The 20,310-nt window shown below is 46.1% G+C and overlaps 1 protein-coding gene across 6 annotated transcripts in view; it reads right to left on the reverse strand.

Moving 5' to 3' along the window:
- Positions 1–20,310, reverse strand: part of PDE1C (phosphodiesterase 1C) — a 1,540,979-nt gene that overhangs the window by 690,568 nt on the left and 830,101 nt on the right. The gene's annotated exons all lie outside the window — the stretch shown is intronic.

The following is a 20,310-nucleotide window of genomic DNA, read 5'->3' on the forward strand; positions in this document are numbered from 1 at the left end:
GACACCTGAACCGTGCTCCATACACTTGTATACAGTGAGACGGGTCCTGCCTGGGAGTATGCATATTGTATATCCTGTCATGAACTCATTTTCTGCTCCACCAGTTGAGAGTTCCCCTTCCGTCCTCCCTCTGGAGGTGACAGGAGGTAGTGCGATTGGTTTAAGTGGTAGCGATCTGCCACCTGATGAGGAAGATAACGATTGGATCTCTGGAGTATCAGACTGGATATAAGACAGACGACGCCCTATTCGGGTGCTGGTGATTCAGTCTGCTTCTCAGGTCCTGGACTTCAGCTCTCTTCCAGTCATCTCAAGTTAAGTTTGTTTTTTGCTAATGTTCACACTTGCGCTTGTTGGTCAATTCAGTTTTTTGTGTAATCAGCCTGCCCCTGCTGGGGCTATGCTGAAATTCCACTCCTATTAATCAGTATTTGCCAATCTGCTTTTTGTCCCTTATTAGATTGGCCTCTTTTTTTGCTCTGCCTCTGAATATTTCAGAGTGCTGATATAGGTTTTGAAGTCTAGTGACTTCAGGGTTTATTTTGCTATCAGAAATGTTGGACAATTTTTTTGTAGGGTTTTTTTGGCAGATTGCAGACAGTGTCTTTCCTTTTCTGTCCTTTCTAGTTAGCTGGGCCCCATCGTTTGCTCAGCCTATTTTCCTGCCTTTGTTTGTATTTTCATCTTGCTTCACCGTCAATACATGTGGGGGGCTGTCTTTCCTTTGGGGTCTGCTCTGGGGCAGTTAGTTTTCCTCCTTTCCTGCTTTAGGCTTATGTAGTTCTCCGGTTGTGACGAGGCGTCTAGGACCAACGTAGGAACGCTCCACGGCTGCTGCTAGTTGTGCGGTTAAGATCAGGGATCTGCAATCTGCATAGTTACCAACTTCTCTGGTTTTCTGAGACTTAGCTTGTTGTCTTTTTTCCTCCTCGGTTTCCCATTCATAACAATATCCCAAAGCAGAAACCTGTGAATCCTCACCAACCACCTTTTAAAGGCATCTTAAGGAAACCACAGTAGAAAAAGGCTTTGTAGCTTAGACACTGGTTGATCATGGCCCAGTATTAGCTTGTCCCAATTTTTTTGTGGGTGAGAAGCTCTAATTAATTCATCTTGCTTGATTCCTAAGATCTAAATATTAATGGAGTAGTCCTTCTTGTCTATAGAACCCATAGAAGTGACATTGTTTTGTCCCTATGTAATCCATTTCCATTAAAATATACCTTTACTTGTAAACTATATTATCCATCTACCCAAGGGCAATATTTGGGTAATAGAGGAAAGTCACAGGGAAATCCCACTGCTTTACTCTACAGAATGAACTGCAGTAAACAGTCACCAACTATAAATGATGAGGACGAATGACAGCATAAGTGGCAGTTCTACTCTTCTATGCAGTAGTATGTAACTAGAATAATAAGAATCATTTATTAATCTTTCATTTCTTTATATAGTGCCAGCATATTCAATAGCACCTTACAAATGATATTGTGCATGATTAAACAAAATCAGTCACTCATTACAGAGGACCAGCTAAAACAAAAGTATTAAGAGTTTTGCTCTGGAGAGCCTACAGTACTAAGACACAGGGTTGAGACTAATGATGCAATTTCTGGTATTGTATTCTCCAGCCTTCTTTTACGGAATATAGGTATTATATGCAAAACTTCATGAGAGATTCACCAAACCTCATCGGCTAGAATAATTCTCCAATCATTATATGCTCATATATCAAATGCCTTTTAGAGCAAGGAATATGTAAGATGTAGAGTAAGGTGTAGAGAAGGATATAGAAGAAGAGGTAGTTTGAATGCTCATAAAGTTAGCACTTAATTTGGAAGACCCGAAAAAAACATTATGGGTGATTGAATATGGCCTGAAGATATTATATATTTTAAAAACAGCTGGACCGGTAACATTTAACAAATAAATAGTTAAAAAACAGACATGAGAGGATGGTTATGAAATGAAAAAAAATAAATGTAAGGATCATCCACCTTATGAAAGCAGAAAAATAAATTAGATCCTGTATGTAAATGCATCCAGAAGGTAGTGGACGGCTACAATAATTGCTTTTTGAATGAAAGCCATAGCTGTGACTTTCTCAATTCTCTAGGTAAATGTAATTGTGGTTTATTATGTCTATAACTTCGCTTTGGAACCATTTATTTGGAGCAGTGATGGCTGCATTCTTTATAAAGACTCACTCGCACCAGTTCTAATGGTGAATGGGATGAGACTGTGAATGGCTTACACATATAATGAGGCGTATGCTGACTGTTTTATAAGGGCTGCACAGCAATAGCCAGGTCAGATTAGTCCATGCTCGGAGAATCTATACAGCCAGCTGTTCCAGTATGTAGCTCTCATCTGTTTGAGACGGCTAACCGACCATGCATTATTAGGTTGAGCAGTATCATGATGACTGATGAAGAAATTATGAAAGTATTACTGCTGGCTCTGTAGTTAAGAAACGGTGCAGAAAAAATGCAGCAGAACAGATCTTCAAAATGAAATATTATGAAATCAGTGGTCTAATACAGTCAAGGCTTCATAATTAAATTATACTGTCATTTTGTAATTTACTAGTATTGCATATTCCGTTTCTTCAGAGACCTATTTGAAACAAGTCAATGCAGAATCATAAGTAATGTTTTCTACTAAGTTAAACACTAATACTTATAATTTTTTTATGCAATTTAAATATCATACTGTATTTTTTGTTGGGGGGCTTTGTAATCCATTATACTGTGTATCGGTTCTGTGGATGCATCATACTGTGTGTGAAGGGGGCTTTGGGAACATCATACTCTGTGATGGGAGCTGTGAGTGCATCATACTGTGTGAGTGAGGAGACAGGAATATCATACTGTGTGGGGATCTGTTGGGGTATCATTCTGTTGGTGGGGCTGTGGGGGGATCATACTGTGTGCTGGAAGGAGGCCTTAGGTGCATCATAATGATGATGGAGAAGTGGTGGCTCAATACTATGTATGGGTGCCTGTGGGGGGTATTATATTTTGTGGGATGCTGTGGGGGCATCATAAGGTGCGTGGAGATGTCATACTGCCTGGAAAGCTGAGAAGGCATTAAACTGTCTGGAAATAAGCGAGGCTATCATACTGTGTGGGGATTTGTAGGGGCATAATACTGTGTTTAGGTTGCTTTGAGAAAATTATACTATATGAGGAGCTGTGAGAGTATCACAATATGTGTACAGCTGGGGCATCATACTGTATGGGGAGTTGGGGGTCATCATACTGTTTGTGTATAGGGAAGGTGACCTGACGGACGGACTGACTGGTCAGATTTAAAAAGGGAAAACAGCTAGGAAAGTGTAGGTGACGTGCAGTACCTTGAACTGACATTAGAGGGAAAGGAGGAGTGTGAGCATAGGACTTGACATCAGCTTAGGACTAAGAAACCGTTGGTCATGGGGGCGGAGTTATAGGGAACCGGGAAAGTTATAAATTTGACAAGAGGGTTCCAGAAAGTTCCAGTCCCCAGGGGGAGCTCAAGTGACGAAGAGACTGTGACAGTTGCTGCACTGTGAGGAAAACCCAATCAGGGGGACTGAGGAGAAAGGAAGTCAGGGGGGTGGTCCTGACATAAAGTGCCGCAGTATAGACGAGGCTCCATGTGTAGGACACCGTATTTGGAACAAGGTTTGACCAGTAAAATTACTGTTGGTGCACAGGCCTACGGCGGCCACAGAGACGTAAATGTCAGAAGCGTCGCAGAGTGTAAAAGGGGAAGGTACGTACATATACAGTCATGGCCAAAAGTATTGACACCCCTGCAATTCTGTCAGATAATACTCAGTTTCTTTCTGAAAATGATTGCAAACACAAATTCTTTGGTATTATTATCTTCATTTAATTTGTCTTAAATGAAAAAACACAAAAAGAATTGTCCTAAAGCCAAATTGGATATAATTCCACACCAAACATAACAAAGAGGGTGGACAAAAGTATTGGCACTGTTCGAAAAATCATGTGATGCTTCTCTAATTTGTGTAATTAACAGCACCTATAACTTACCTGTGGCACCTAACAGGTGTTGGCAATAACTAAATCACACTTGCAGCCAGTTGACATGGATTAAAGTTGACTCAACCTCTGTCCTGTGTCCTTGTGTGTACCACATTGAGCATGGAGAAAAGAAAGAAGACGAAAGAACTGTCTGAGGACTTGATAAACCAAATTGTGAGGAAGCATGAGCAATCTCAAGGCTGCAAGTCCATCTCCAAAGACCTGAATGTTCCTGTGTCTACCGTGCGCAGTGTCAACAAGAAGTTTAAAGCCCATGGCACTGTGGCTAACCTCCCTAGATGTGGACGGAAAAGAAAAATTGACAAGAGATTTCAACGCAAGATTGTGCGGATGTTGGATAAAGAACCTCCACTAACATCCAAACAAGTTCAAGCTGCCCTGCAGTCCGAGGGTACAACGGTGTCAACCCGTACTATCCGTCGGCATCTGAATGAAAAGGGACTGTATGGTAGGAGACCCAGGAAGACTCCACTTCTTACCCCGAGACATAAAAAAGCCAGGCTGGAGTTTGCCAAAACCTACCTGAAAAAGCCTAAAACATTTTGGAAGAATGTTCTTTGGTCAGATGAGACAAAAGTAGAGCTTTTAGGGCAAAAGCATCAACATAGAGTTTACAGGAGAAAAAAGAGGCATTCAAAGAAAAGTACATGGTCCCTACAGTCAAACATGGCGGAGGTTCCCTGATGTTTTGGGGTTGCTTTGCTGCCTCTGGCACTGGACTGCTTGACCGTGTGCATGGCATTATGAAGTCAGAAGACTACCAACAAATTTTGCAGCATAATTTAGGGCCCAGTGTGAGAAAGCTGGGTCTACCTCAGAGGTCATTGGTCTTCCAGCAGGACAATAACCCAAAACACACTTCAAAAAGCACTAGAAAATGGTTTGAGAGAAAGCACTGGAGACTTCTAAGGTGGCCAGCAATGAGTCCAGACCTGAATCCCATAGAACACCTGTGGAGAGATCTAAAAATGGCAGTTTGGAGAAGGCACCCTTCAAATATCAGGGACCTGGAGTAGTTTGCCAAAGAAGAATGGTCTAAAATTCCAGCAGAGCATTGTAAGAAACTCATTGATGGTTACCGAAAGCGGTTGGTCGCAGTTATTTTGGCTAAAGGTTGTGCAACCAAGTATTAGGCTGAGGGTGCGAATACTTTTGTCTGGCCCATTTTTGGAGTTTTGTGTGAAATGATCAATGTTTTGCTTTTTGCTTCATTCTCTTTTGCGTTTTTTCATTTAAGACAAATTAAATGAAGATAATAATACCAAAGAATTTGTGTTTGCAATCATTTTCAGGAAGAAACTGAATATTATCTGACAGAATTGCAGGGGTGTCAATACTTTTGGCCATGACTGTACGTCCCCGGAGAGAGTACGGTGTCGCAAGAGAAGTGCGGTGTGCTGTGAGGCCGTCTGGCGGATGGCGAGAGAGAGAATAAACTTGGACCTGTTGCACCCGAAACTTGCCTCCAGCTTGTGTCTGTACGTCACTGCGCAGTATACAGAGGGACCACCCCCCAGCCCGGCCCAGCAACCCTACATGTGGAAAGTACTGGGGTACCATACTGTGTCGGGAGCTGTGGATGCCATCATGCTATGTGTGAGGAGCTGTGGAAGCATCACATTGTGTCTGGATGGGTCTGGGAAAAGAAACTGAGAGGGGACTGTGGATGCATCATACTGTGTGGCTGTCAAAGCATCCTACTGTGTGTGAGAAGGGGGAAGTTGTGCATCATACTTTGTAGGCATCTGTGGGGGCTGTGGAGGCTATAAACTGTGTGTAGAGAGCAGTGGAGACATCATACAGTGTGTGGGAGCTGTTCAGAGATCATACTGTCTGGACGTCTGTGGGATATCATGCTGTGTGGGGAGCTGTGGGGTATAATACTGTGTGTGGCTGGCTGTGGATCCATCATACTGTATGGGCAGCTATTGGGGCATCATAGTGTTTGGAGGAATCTGTCTGGGACTCATTGTTTGTAGGGTGGAGATGGGGCATGATATTGTTTGGGGAGCTGGCAGGGCATCATACTCTGTATGGGGAGCAGTGGGGGTATCTTACTTTATGGGGGGCTGTGGGTGACAACAAACTGCGTGTGGGGTATTGTAGAGGTATCATACTGTGCGTGGGTGGCTGTGGGGGTAACATACTGTAAATATACTGTAACATACTAAGGGGGTTCGAAAGATGATCTGAAAATGGCCAGGCATCTTTTTGAGCATTTTCACTATAAAAAATTTTGAGTAAAAAGTAATGTCCCAAAAAACGATGAAAAAACAAAGCAAGTTCTCAGGAAATGACCAAACATATGCAAGAAAAAATGCCAACTGGAAGATTCTGAAGCACCTTACTCTTGGAAAACTCAGAAGCATCCCTAGAGATTAAAAGGAACCTGTAACCAGGAGGAGTGGAACAGATTGATATTTAGGCAACAATTCATCATGACCTTTTTCTACAATGCCGTTCCTAATGAAGAGCCATGTTGGAGTCAGATTCACACCTCTTAGCCTCTTAACCCCTGGGTCAATTTCTGTTTTCCAGTTTTATTTTTTGCTCCCCTTTTTCCCAGAGCCATAACTTTTTTATTTTTCTATCAATATGGCCATGTGAGAGCTTGTTTTTGCGAGACAAGTTGTACTTTTGAACAACTCCACTGGTTTTAGCATATTGTGTACTGGAAAACAGGAAAAAAGTTCCAAGTGTGGTAAAGTTGCAAAAAAAGTACAATTCCACATTTTTTTTACCATGTTCACTAAATTCTAAAACTGACCTGCCATCTCCATTTTTCATGATCTGTGGCTGAATGAGGGCTTGTTTTTTGCGCGCTGAGCTGATGTTTTTATTGATATCATTTTGGTGTAGATACGATCTTTTGATCGTCTGCTATTGCATTTTATTGCAATATAGCAGCTACCAAAAAAATGCCATTGCTGGTATACTTGGCCCCCCCCATTGCTGGTATGCATGGTTCCCCTCACCCCCCTTTTCTGGTATGCATGGTCCCCCTTCCCCCCCCATTGGTGGTATGCATGGTCCCCCCCACCCACCTTTGCTGGTATGTATGGTCACCCTCACCCCCCTTTCTTGGTATGCATGGTCCCCCTTCCTCCCCCCTTTGCTGGTATGCATGGTCCCCCTCCCCCCCATTGCTGGTATGCATGGTCCCCCTCACCCGATTTGCTGGTATGTATGGTCACCCTCACCCCCCTTTCCTGGTATGCATGGTCTCCCTCCGCCCAGTGCTGGTATGCATGGTCCCCCTCCCCCCCATTGCTGGTATGCATGGTCCCCCTCCCCCATTGCTGGTATGCATGGTCCTCCTCCCCCCACTGGTGGTATGCATTGTCCCCCTCCCCCCCATTGCTGGTGTGCATGGTCCCCTTCCCCCCATTGCTGGTATGCATGGTCTCACTCACCCCCCCATTGGTGGTATGCATGGTCACCCTCACCCCCCTTTCCTGGTATGCATGGTCCCCCTCCCTCACCCCCATTGCTGGTATGCATGGTCCCCCTCACCCCCCCATTGCTGGTATGCATGGTCCCCCTCACCCCCCCATTGCTGGTATGCATGGTCGCCCTCACCCCCCCATTGCTGGTATGCATGGTCCCCCTCACCCCCCTTTCCTGGTATGCATGGTCCCCCTCACCCCCCTTTGCTGGTATGCGTGGTCTGTGTTAAAAAAATAATAGTTATATACTCACCTTCCGACAGCCTCCGATCTTCTTTCCATGCACCCGGCCTCGCGGTCCCAGTAATGCATTGCGCGAAACACCGCTGATGATGTTGCACTCTCGCAAGAGTGACGTCATCTCCGGTCTAAGGTGCAAGGCATTACTGGGACCGCGTGGCCGGGCGCGTGGAAAGAAGATCGGAGGCCGTCGGAAGGTGAGAATAACATTTTTTAAATTTTAATTCTCTTTTTTACAGATCAAGGTCTGCCACCCCATTGAGCGATGTGCCCGACTGCACCCGCGGCTGCGACCGATCAGCTGCAGGCGCAGCTTACCATTACAAACAGCTGCGTCGGTCGCTGATTGGTTGAGGCCTGGCAGCCGTTACCAATCAGCAACCCGCGATTTCGGTTACAGACAGACATGATAAGGCGTTTATATATATAGATGTGGAACAATACTACAGAAGCGGGCAAGTACAGAGGATATTGTTACAGAATGCTTGACATTATTACAGAATGTGGGCCTTTATTACAGGATATGGGACATTTTTACAAGATGGGAGACATTATTGCAGAAATAGAGGCCATGACAGAGGACATTATTATAGGATGGAGGAAATTATTACTGTTTGGGGGCCATTTTTGTAGGATGGAGACCCAAACAGGACATTATTACAGGATAGAAGCCAGAATGGGGGAAAATATTTCTTGGACCTATTGACAGACAATATAATAGATTGAGGGACATTATTAATTCATAATAGGTGACATTAATAGTTGCCATGGCAACCCGAGGTCAAGCAATTGTCTCCAGATCAGCTTGCTACAGTGGCCTGTAAGACCCTGCAATAAGCAGAGTCTGACAGGCAAAGTATCAGTGTAAAACTGACAGATATATCCTGCAGTACAGAAGTATTGCATGATATTAGATTAGCAACCAGGCAATTAAAAATTAAAGTCCTACATAGCAACTAAATACAGAAGTTAAAGCAAAAAAAAAAACTGTTAAAAACAAATAGAAATTAATTCTGAAAAATAACAATTAAAAAACTATTTTACCACTAACAATGCTGTTTTTTTATAAAATGAAAAGTAAACAAACAAAAGTATACATTTGGTTTCACTGCATCCAGAATGACGCAAAATATAGAACTGTACCATAACCAATAAAATTAACACCATGGGAAAAAAACACAAAAAATATAGCTTTTTCATCATACTGATACAAAAAAGTGAAATAAAAAGTAATCAAAAATTTGTATAGGAAAAGATGGTATAACTGAAAACATCATATCGTCCTTAAAGTAATATGGCCTGTCAACCTCAAATTTTTTCTACATGCGACTCATTTACGAAGAAGCATTTGAGACCCCTGGTTAGGTCTTAAAAACTAAAAAAAATTGTACAATGTTTAACTATCAAAAATGAAAAATGGGTATTCTGGTAGATTAGACTTTTTTTCAGGGAACTTTTTAGGCTGAAAGGACTATGTAAGTATGCAGAGGGAGTCAAAATAAGTTAGTCGAAATTACTTAGGAAATGATGTGAGCCAAAGTAGTGTCTATAGCCTGTGGCCAGACTTAAGTTCACTCAAGTAACATCGATGGTGCATATTCAGTCTGCATAAATTCATGCATATCTCAAGTCTCATTGGTCCAGCCCTGCATAAAAGATTAAAATCTTTAATTTGGAACTTTCCTATTATGCTCAATATCTGTCAGGGGTTATTTCCCAATTCCATATAGTCGTGTCACGCGGGCTTAGGTCCACTAAGGCAGAAATACCCAGGGGCCCCTGAGGTGTCCCTGTCACTAGGGGAAACCCTGTCTGACCCTCAACTCAGGGTTTTTGCTGATGGTGCAAATGCCTGAGCCTCCACCCTTTCCTTATCTCCTGCTCAGCCCTAAGCTTAACCCTCCACCCTCCACCCAGTGACGAGACAAACCACCAAGGCCCCACACAATAATGACAGACAGGGAGAACTTAAACTGCACCGCGCCGCATACACACAGGACTATACAGTAATGTGAACAGGGCACAACAAAACACAAATATGGGAAGGCGAGAAGGTAACAAAGGATCATACGACACCAGATATGAATCTCTCTATCTCCAACACCTCCACTCCAGACCGGAACCACTTGGTATGACACACAAGCTATAATCGGTGACGCCCATAGGCCAGCACGACTATTTAAAGACCGTGGGCGTGACCAAACATCCAACCTGATCTCCAGCTAGATTAACCCCCAATAGCCTGAGAAACTCAAGCCGGCGCCACTGAGGCTATCGTGGACGGAGGTGGAACTACCTCTGCCTGCCGGACGCTGTGGTGTGAATAGCGTCCGACATGACAAGTGGACGGAGGTGAAACTACCTCTGCCTGCCGGACGCTGTGGTGTGAATAGCGTCCAACATGACAGTACCCCGTCTTCTACGAGGGACCCCAGGGCCCTCAAGACTCATAGGACCCGGCTTGTCCAGATGACGATGGTGAAAAGAACTGACCAGCCGATCCGCATGTATGTCCGAGGCTGGTACCCAAGACCTCTCCTCCGGACCATACCCCCGCCAGTGTACCAAATACTGAAGAGTACGGCGCACTACTCGAGAGTCCACTACCTTGGAGACCTCAAACTCTAAATCGCCATCCACCATGACCGGAGGTGGCAACGGCGTCGTGTCCACAGAGCCTACCACCTTTTTCAATAAAGCCCTGTGAAACACGTTGTGTATCTTGTATACTGCAGGAAGTTCCAACCGATAAGCAACTGGGTTAATGATGGCAGCAATCTTAAAAGGCCCAATAAACCTTGGACCCAATTTTAAAGATGGAATTTTGAGTTTTATGTTTTTAGTCGCTAACCACACCCATTCACCCACACACAGGTCCGGACCAGGCACGCGTCTACTGTCAGCCACCCGTTTGTACCTTGCACTCATGCTCAACAATCGCTGTTTCACCCTCCTCCAGACCGATGATAATTGAGCTCCTAGCTGGTCCTCCTCCGGGACGCCCCCCGAGTCACCCTGATGTAAGGTACAAAATTGAGGATGTTGACCGTAAACACAAAAGAACGGAGACTCTCCCGATGACTCTTGGCGGTGATTATTTAACGCGAACTCGGCCAGAGGAAGGAAAGTAGACCACTCCTCTTGGTTGTCGGACACAAAGCATCGTAAATACTGCTCCAGATTTTGGTTCATGCGCTCAGTTTGACCATTTGACTGTGGATGAAACGCCGATGAATGTGACAACTTGATCCCCAAACGTGAGCAAAAAGCTTTCCAAAACCTCGCAACAAATTGAGTTCCCCTATCAGATACTATGTCCGATGGAACTCCGTGGAGTCTGACCACCTCCTGCACAAACACCTGAGCCAACGTCTTCGCATTGGGCAGGGAAGGCAATGAGACAAAATGCGCCATCTTTGAAAATCGGTCAACCACCACCAGGATGACCGTGTTCCCCACCGAGGCTGGCAAGTCAGTGATAAAATCCATGGATATTTCTGTCCATGACCTATTAGGTACCCCCAGAGGCTGTAGCGTGCCAGCAGGACGGGCTCGGGGCGACTTGGCCCTAGCGCACGTGATGCAAGCTGCAACATACGAGGCCACGTCCTGCCGGATTTTGGGCCACCAGAAACGACGCGATACCAGCTCCAAGGTGCCCTTAACCCCTGGATGACCAGCCAGTACTGAGTCGTGATGTTCCCTCAACACCTTAAGACGAAGATGAAGGGGCACAAATGATTTGTTGGCGGGAAGTCCTGGCGGTACCTCCTCTTGGGCCTCGGCAATCTCCGCCTCTACCTCAGTCATGAGAGCCGAAACCACTACACCTTCCTGGAGGATGGGTACTGGCTCTTCCCGAGGTTCTCCCCCCGGAAAACACCTGGACAAGGCATCCACCTTGGTGTTTTTAGCCCCGGGACGGTAAGTCACCAGAAAATTGAAACGTGTAAAAAACAATGCCCAGCGAATCTGCCTAGGAGACAGACGCTTGGCCGACTCCAGATAGAGCAGATTCTTATGGTCGGTGATGACTGTGACCTGGTGAGCCGCCCCCTCCAAGAAGTGTCGCCATTCCTCAAAAGCCAATTTGATGGCCAACAACTCCTTGTTGCCGATATCATAATTCCGTTCGGCTGGCGACAGCTTCTTGGAGAAGTAGGCGCATGGATGCATATCGCTCAAAGATGAGCCCTGTGACAGTACTGCCCCCACTCCCACCTCAGACGCATCAACCTCCACCACAAAAGGTTTAGACACGTCCGGTTGCACCAGAATGGGGGCTGAAGCAAAACTGTTCTTCAGACGCTCAAATGCACGTATTGCCACCTCAGACCAGCTAGTCAGATCGGTACCTTTTTTTGTCATGTCCGTGAGCGGTTTGGCTATAGTAGAAAAATGTTTTATAAATTTCCTATAATAATTAGCAAACCCAAGGAACCGCTGGAGCGCTTTCAGATTATCAGGCCTTTCCCATAGTAGCACCGCTTGCACCTTCGCAGTGTCCATTTTAAACCCTGCGGCGGACACAATATATCCCAAAAAAGGCAACTCCTGAACAAAAAATAAGCATTTTTCCAGCTTAGCATAGAGCTTATTCTCACGGAGCAACTGTAACACCTGCCTGACATGCTCTAAATGAGTGTCCCGGTCGCTCGAATAAATGAGGATATCATCCAGGTATACAATCACAAATTTCCCCAGGACATGAGCAAATACATCATTAATAAAATGTTGGAAAACAGCAGGCACGGTTGTCAACCCAAATGGCATAACCAGGCTCTCAAAGTGACCCTCAGGAGTGTTAAACGCCGTCTTCCACTCATCCCCCTGACGGACCCTTATGAGGTTATACGCCCCCCTGAGGTCAAGCTTGGAAAACCACTTTGCCCCCGCCACCTGGTTGAACAAATCAGGGATCAAAGGCATCGGGTATGGATCACGGATCGTAATCTGGTTTAACTCCCGGAAATCCAGACACGGGCGTAACCCCCCATCTTTCTTTTTAATGAAGAAAAACCCCGCTGCTACAGGCGAGGATGAAGGCCGGATGTGTCCTTTGCTCAGACTCTCCGCAATGTAGTCTTTCACAGCTTGTCTCTCTGGACCAGAAATATTAAACATCCTGGCCTTAGGTAATTTGGCCCCGGGTTTTAACCTAATCACACAGTCATAGGCTCGATGTGGAGGCAGTTCTGAGCAACCCCTCTCAGAGAATACATCCGCGAAATCCTGCAAAGCCTCCGGAAGGCTGGGCGTCACGGCGGACACACATGTGGCCAAGCAATTGTCCTGGCAGAAACCACTCCATTGGACTATGTCTTGAGTTTTCCAATCAATCACTGGGTTGTGTCTGGACAACCATGGAAAACCCAGGACCATTTGTGCTGGGAGATTACGGAGGACCCTACATGTAACCCACTCAGAATGTAGGACCCCAATGTGGAGTTTCACCTCAGCCACAAACCCCGTAATCTCCCCTTGTGGGAGGGGAGCGGCATTAATGGTAACCACCTGAATAGGATGAGGGAGTTTTTCGATCTTAAACCCGGCAGTGCGTGCAAACTCCTCATCTATGAGATTGGTGGCAGAACCGCTATCCACAAACACTGATATTGGTAGCTCTCTGCCCTTGATAATAACCTTGGCAGGGAGCATACATTGAGAAACCATCATGGAGGATATGCATATGCTCAGTTGGGCCTCCTCCATACCCACTGAGCTTAGCAGTTTTCCGCCGGTGTGACCTTCTTCGGTAGCACAGGACAAGCGTTAATATAATGATTTCTTTTACCACAGTAAAAACATGCTCCGGGCTTCCTGAACCCAGGAACGCGACGCTTAACCTGTGACACCCCCGCAATTTGCATAGGTTCAGTGGGCTCACCTGCAGCAACCACACTTGCACCTCTGCTTTCCCCCAGGGGTAGCATCTCCTGTGCCCCTGACGCAAACGGCGATCAATACGTATAACCAAACTCATGGCAGACTCCAATGATGCAGGAGTCTCATACATCAGAAGGGCCTGTTTAACTCTTTCTGAAACCCCATGAATAAACTGACTACGCAGCGCTGGGTCGTTCCACTGTGTGTCTACTGCCCAACGGCGAAATTCTGAGCAATAGTCTTCCGCCATACGTTCCCCCTGACGGAGGGCGCGGATTTTAGATTCCGCTAGAGCTAATCTGTCAGGATCATCATAAATGAGCCCGAGTGCAGAAAAAACATTATCGACAGAATGAAATGTAGCAGAGTCAGCTGGTAAGGAAAATGCCCATGCTTGGGGGTCCCCACTCAGTAACGATAACACCAGACCCACCCGCTGAGCCTCATTACCTGAGGAGACCGGGCGCATGCGGAAGTATAACTTGCAGGCCTCCCGAAATATGATAAATTTGCTGCGTTCCCCTGAGAATCGTTCTGGCAGCGGGATCTTCAGCTCTGCACCGATACCTGCAGATGCCGTTTGCACCTCCGCTACTACTAGGCCCTGCTGCTGAACTGCCCCTTGCAACTCGGAGACCTGTAAGGACAGCGCCACCAACTGGCGGGTTATGGAATCCATGGGATCCATGGGCTCCTGAAAAAATATAGGCCGATTATAATGTCACGCAGGCTTAGGTCCACTAAGGCAGAAATACCCAGGGGCCCCTGAGGTGTCCCTGTCACTAGGGGAAACCCTGTCTGACCCTCAACTCAGGGTTTTTGCTGATGGTGCAAATGCCTGAGCCTCCACCCTTTCCTTATCTCCTGCTCAGCCCTAAGCTTAACCCTCCACCCTCCACCCAGTGACGAGACAAACCACCAAAGCCCCACACAATAATGACAGACAGGGAGAACTTAAACTGCACCGTGCCGCATACACACAGGACTATACAGTAATGTGAACAGGGCACAACAAAACACAAATATGGGAAGGCGAGAAGGTAACAAAGGATCATACGACACCAGATATGAATCTCTCTATATCCAACACTTCCACTCCAGACCGGAACCACTTGGTATGACACACAAGCTATAATCGGCGACGCCCATAGGCCAGCACGACTATTTAAAGACCATGGGCGCGACCAAACATCCAACCTGATCTCCAGCTAGATTAACCCCCGATAGCCTGAGAAACTCAAGACGGCGCCACTGAGGCTATCGTGGACGGAGGTGGAACTCTGCCTGCCGGACGCTGTGGTGTGAATAGCGTCCGACATGACAAGTGGACAGAGGTGAAACTACCTCTGCCTGCCGGACGCTGTGGCGTGAATAGCGTCTGACATGACAAGTCGCTTCAATAAGTCAGGAGAAAAATGCTATGGTCTTTCTGTTTAGGTACATGCAAGACTCACTGCTGACAAATTTCATAAAGAATGATTGTGCATTCTGAAAGCAGACCATGACTTTTAATCCAAGCTTAGACATTTGTAAGAGGTTGTGCCGCAAAAGATAACATTCCCCAGCGCTACTTGTGTTCAGAGACTGTCACCTACTGCCAAATTGAACAACTGTGGAACTAACAGGAATAGGAAGAGTTTCAGGGAGGAAGAGTCTAGATGGAGCACCAGGTCATGTGGCCTTGAAGACGCAGTTTCCCAATATAAGAAGCCAGAACCTCGAGGCAGGAAGGAATTTGCTGCCAACCGGTGAGATGAGCAGGACGTGTGCAAGGGTATGCTGAGGTCGAAATCCCTGAATCAGCCAGGAGGCCTGAGGCCCAGATCAGCACCAGGCAAAATCCAAGAACCAGTCATCATTGTCAAGACCTGTGACCCAGCCCTCACTCACCCAGGCCCGATTGGCTACCGTCGCAAATCAAGAACAAAAGATCTGGTGGGAATCCTAACCTCGGAGTGGATGTCCGTGGAGGTGAATCAGAGGCATGAATGTGTTGGTCCATTACTTACAGCACTGGCCTATGGTACAGGGTGCAGTATGGGGTAGTGCAGGAGATGGGAAAGGGACCGGCAAGTGTAAGAATGGCCTAGAGAATATTCCTTAACTTTGTCAGAAGGACTTGCGGTCCAGCGAGAAAAAACAGAGACTCCCGCTAGGCCCTAGAAGAATGGAAGGGGAAAATTGTTATAATACTTTATATGTTTTTGGACACTATCAGAGTCTAAGATTAGCTAGATAGCATAGAGAACTTCCTACAACAATCACTGTGTGTACTCTGTTCTATATAGCTCATCCTCCTGTTAAACCAATCCCTCCCATTATCTCATTAGGCAAATAAACAGTTTAATCAATTACTTCTGCTTTGTTCTTATCTGCATGTTGCATCCCGTGACCTATATACACAATGTCAGTATTTATGTCACGTCAGACTTATTTGCTATAGATGATCTAATCTTTTCAAATTCCACCCCATCTATTTATTATGGTAAACGGCATCACACTGTCTCCCGCACCAGAAATCCGCTGCCTCGGAGTAACTCTCGACTCTACCCTGTCATTCAAACCGCACGTCCAAACTCTTGCCACCTCCTGTCACCTCCAACTCAAAAATATTTCCAGAATCAGTCCCTTCCTCAGCCCTCAATCTGCTAAAACTCTTGTACACGCCCTTGTGGCACCACTGAGGCTCAGTCGCCACAGAGGTACTTCACCTTCTCCTAAGGTGTAGTGCCCCACCATCCGTGTAAGGTGGGAACTCCTTTCCACACTCCAACACTCACACCCCACACAACAGGGTAGTTCTGCACAACCACATTGCGGCTCCTTGCTCAGAGGGTAGCAGAGCACCTTTGGTGGTTCCCTGCTTGGAACACTGGACGTGCTGGGAGGTGGGTGGAGTTAAGATACATAAAAGAGTGGGAAAGTGTAGGATGACAGGTTCAGTCTGACAGAAGGTCAGTCGGGTAGGAAGTCACTCAGACAGGAATGAGGATCCCTGGAAGAAGGGATGGAGGAAGGAGTGCTGCAGCTGCCTCAGTGATCTGAGCCAGCTGGCACAGGAAAGGAAAAGAAGGAGAAAGATGTAGAACTGAAACCTAAGCTTCCATAAGAAAGAAAGACAAGTACGGAATGAAGAAGTAGAGAGGACAGAGAGGACGTGGGTTAGAAGAGGAACCCTGCCTATAGGTTCTCAGCGCATGGCCGGGGCCCGGTCCCCGAGGTTGTATGGACACTTATGGTTCTGCAGCAGACACCGGTGGAGTAGTTGGTTGTAAATGCACTACTCCCATCTAAGACTTGGGGCACAACAGCAATTGGATAGAGAGCCAGGACTCAGGAGAAGGGAGTCCCCGACGCAGGCTACAACAGCTGTCTGCCGTACAAGTAGAGTTCTTGAGAACATCTGACAGGAGGAACGCCAGTGCAACTCAGTACTAGGAGATCTTCACACTTTAAGGCGCTATAGAGGAGTCGTTCAGAAAGGTACATGTTGGCGGAGTGTTGGAGGGGAGAATCCTAACTTGCCCGGAGGTTGATTGAGTCTCTGACCCGGAGGACATGGCCCGGAGGCAGGCACCTGTGCTATGAATGGGTCACCGAGGAGAAAAAAGCAAAACAAGCTAAGTCACAGAAAACTAGAGAGGTTGATAACTATGCAGATTGCAGATCCCTGATCCTACCACACAACTAGCAGCAGCCGTGGAGCGTACCTAAGATGTTCCTAGACGCTTTGTCACAGCCGGAGGACTAAATAAGCCTGAAGCATGAAAAGGGGAAAACTAACTGCCCCAGAGCAGACCCCAAAGGAATAAATAGCCCCCACACATGTATTGATGGTGAAACAAGATGAAGTCACAAACACAGGCAGGAAAATAGGCTGAGCAAATGATGGGGCCCAAACTAACTAGAAAGGAAAGGAAAGACACTGTCTGCAACCTGCAAAAAACCCTACAAAAATAATGTCCAACACTTCTGATAGCAAAATTAATCCTGAAGTCACTAGACTTCTCCCACTATATCAGCACTCTGAAATATTCTGAGACAGAGCAAAAAGAGACCAAACTAGTAAGGGACAAAAAGCAAATTGGCAAAATACTGATAAATAAGAGTGGAAATTCAGCACAGCCCCCAGCCGGGGCTGGGTGACCACACAAAAAACTGAACAGACCAACAAAATCAAGTGTGAACATTAGCAGAAAAACTTAGCTTTAGAAGACTGGAACAGAGCTGAAAACCAAGAGCTGAAAAGCCAGAAGGAATCACCAGCAACTGAATAGGGCGTCGGCTGTCTTAAATCCAATCTGAGACTCCTGAGGTCCAATCGTCATCCTCATTCTCAGGTGGCAGATCTCCACCAATCAAATCAGCCTCACTACCTGCTGTTACCACCAGAGGGAGTCTGGAAGGAGAACTCACAACTGGTGAACCAGAGAATTAATTCACAACAGTACCCCCCCTTGAGGAGGGGTCACTGAACCCTCATCCACGCCACCAGGCCGATCAGGATGGGCCAGATGAAAAGCACGAACCAATCTATTGGCATGAATATCGGAGGCAGAGACCCAAGAATTGTCCTCCTGACCATAACCCTTCCATTTGACCAAATACTGGAGTCTCCGTCTAACCAAATGAGAATCCAATATTTTCTCTACCTCATATTCCACATTGCCTTCAACCAACACAGGGTCAGGAGGTGCTGCCATAGGAACCACTGGTTCAACAAACCTCTTCAACAGAGATTTGTGAAATACGTTATGGATCTTGAACGTAACTGGAAGAGCCAATCGAAACAAAACAGGATTAAGAATTTCCAAAATCTTATAAGGACCAATAAATCTTGGCTTAAATTTAGGAGATGCAACATTCATAGGAATATTCTTAGACGACAACCAAACCATATCACCCACTTTAAACAGGGGACCAATGGTCCTATGCCGGTTGGAAAATCGCTGGGTCTTTTCCTGAGAGAATGACAACTTATCCACCACTTGGTCCCATATCTGCTGCATTCTCTTAACCACAGTGTCCACACCTGGGCAGGACGAAGATTCCACTTGCCCTGAAGAGAATTGAGGATGAAACCCAAAATTACAGAAAAAGGGTGACATCAAAGTGGCAGAACTAGCTCTATTGTTCAGTGCGAATTCGGCCAAGGGCAAAAATGAGACCTAATCATCCTGATCAGCAGATATAAAACATCTCAAATAACACTCCAAGGTCTGGTTTGTTCTCTCAGTCTGTCCATTGGTCTGGGGATGAAACGCGGAGGAGAAGGATATCTGAATTCCCAGATTGGAACAAAAGGCTTTCCAGAATCTGGAAACAAACTGGACTCCTCTATCGGACACAATGTTCTCAGCAATCCCATGTAACCGAACCACCTGTTGTAAAGACAAGGGCACCAACTCAGCGGAAGATGGCAACTTTGGGAGTGGTACAAGATGGACCATCTTTGAAAATCTATCACAAATCACCCAGATAACAGTCATTCTCTGAGAGACAGGAAGATCAGAAATAAAATCCATTGAGATATGGGTCAATGGTCTCTTGGGCACCGGCAAGGGCATCAGCAACCCACTAGAACGAGAACAGGGTTTAGACCGAGAACAAGTCCCACAGGACTGTACAAAATTCCTGATGTCACGAGATAAGGCAGGCCACCAAAAGGACAGACTCACCAAATATCTGGTACCAAAAATACCTGGATGACCAGCCAATGCGGAGCAATGAATTTCAGACATCACTCTCTTTCTCCACTGGTCAGGAACATACAATTTTCCCATAGGGCAACACTCAGGTTTATCCTCCTGAAATTCCTCCAGGGCGCGTCTCAAATCGGGCGAAATGGCAGAAAGAACTACCCCCTCACATAGGATGGTAGTAGGCTCGGTCACACTAAGAGAATCGGCAAAGAAACTCCTAGAAAGGGCGTCTGCCTTAACATTCTTAGTGCCCGGAAGAAAAGAGACCACAAAGTTAAAACGCGTGAAAAACAAGGCCCATCTAGCCTGTCTAGGATTCAAGCGTTTGGCCGACTCCAAATAAATCAAATTCTTGTGATCGGTGAGGACCACAACTTGATGTCTAGCTCCCTCCAACCAAAGTCTCCACTCCTCAAATGCTCACTTCATGGCCAACAATTCCCGATTCCCCACGTCATAGTTGCGTTCAGATGGGGAGAACTTTCGAGAAAAGAAGGCACAGGGATTCATCTTAGAAGTCACTGGGTCTTTTTGGGACAAAACAGCTCCTGCACCAATCTCAGAAGCATCTACCTCCACCTGAAAAGGAAGTGAGATATCAGGTTGCCGTAAAACTGGAGCTGAAGTAAATCTCTGCTTAAGCTCCTGAAATGCTGCGATAGCCTCAGGAGACCAATTCAGCACATCAGCGCTCTTCTTGGTAAGATCAGTCAGTGGTTTGACAATACCAGAAAAATTACCTATAAATTTACGATAGAAATTAGCAAAACCCAAAAACTTCTGGAGGGCCTTCAAAGAAGTAGGCTGAACCCAATCATAAATGGCCTGTACCTTGGCCGGGTCCATTTCAATAGTCGACGGAGATAAGATAAATCCCAAAAATGAAATCCTCTGTACACCAAAGAGGCATTTCGATCCCTTAACAAACAGGGAATTCTCCCTCAAAATCCGGAACACAGTCCGGACGTGTTCCACATGAGAATC

The sequence above is a fragment of the Dendrobates tinctorius genome, unplaced genomic scaffold (assembly GCF_039654945.1).
Source record: "Dendrobates tinctorius isolate UK_male_01 unplaced genomic scaffold, ASM3965494v1 ptg000162l, whole genome shotgun sequence".
Taxonomy (NCBI): Eukaryota; Metazoa; Chordata; class Amphibia; order Anura; family Dendrobatidae; genus Dendrobates; species Dendrobates tinctorius.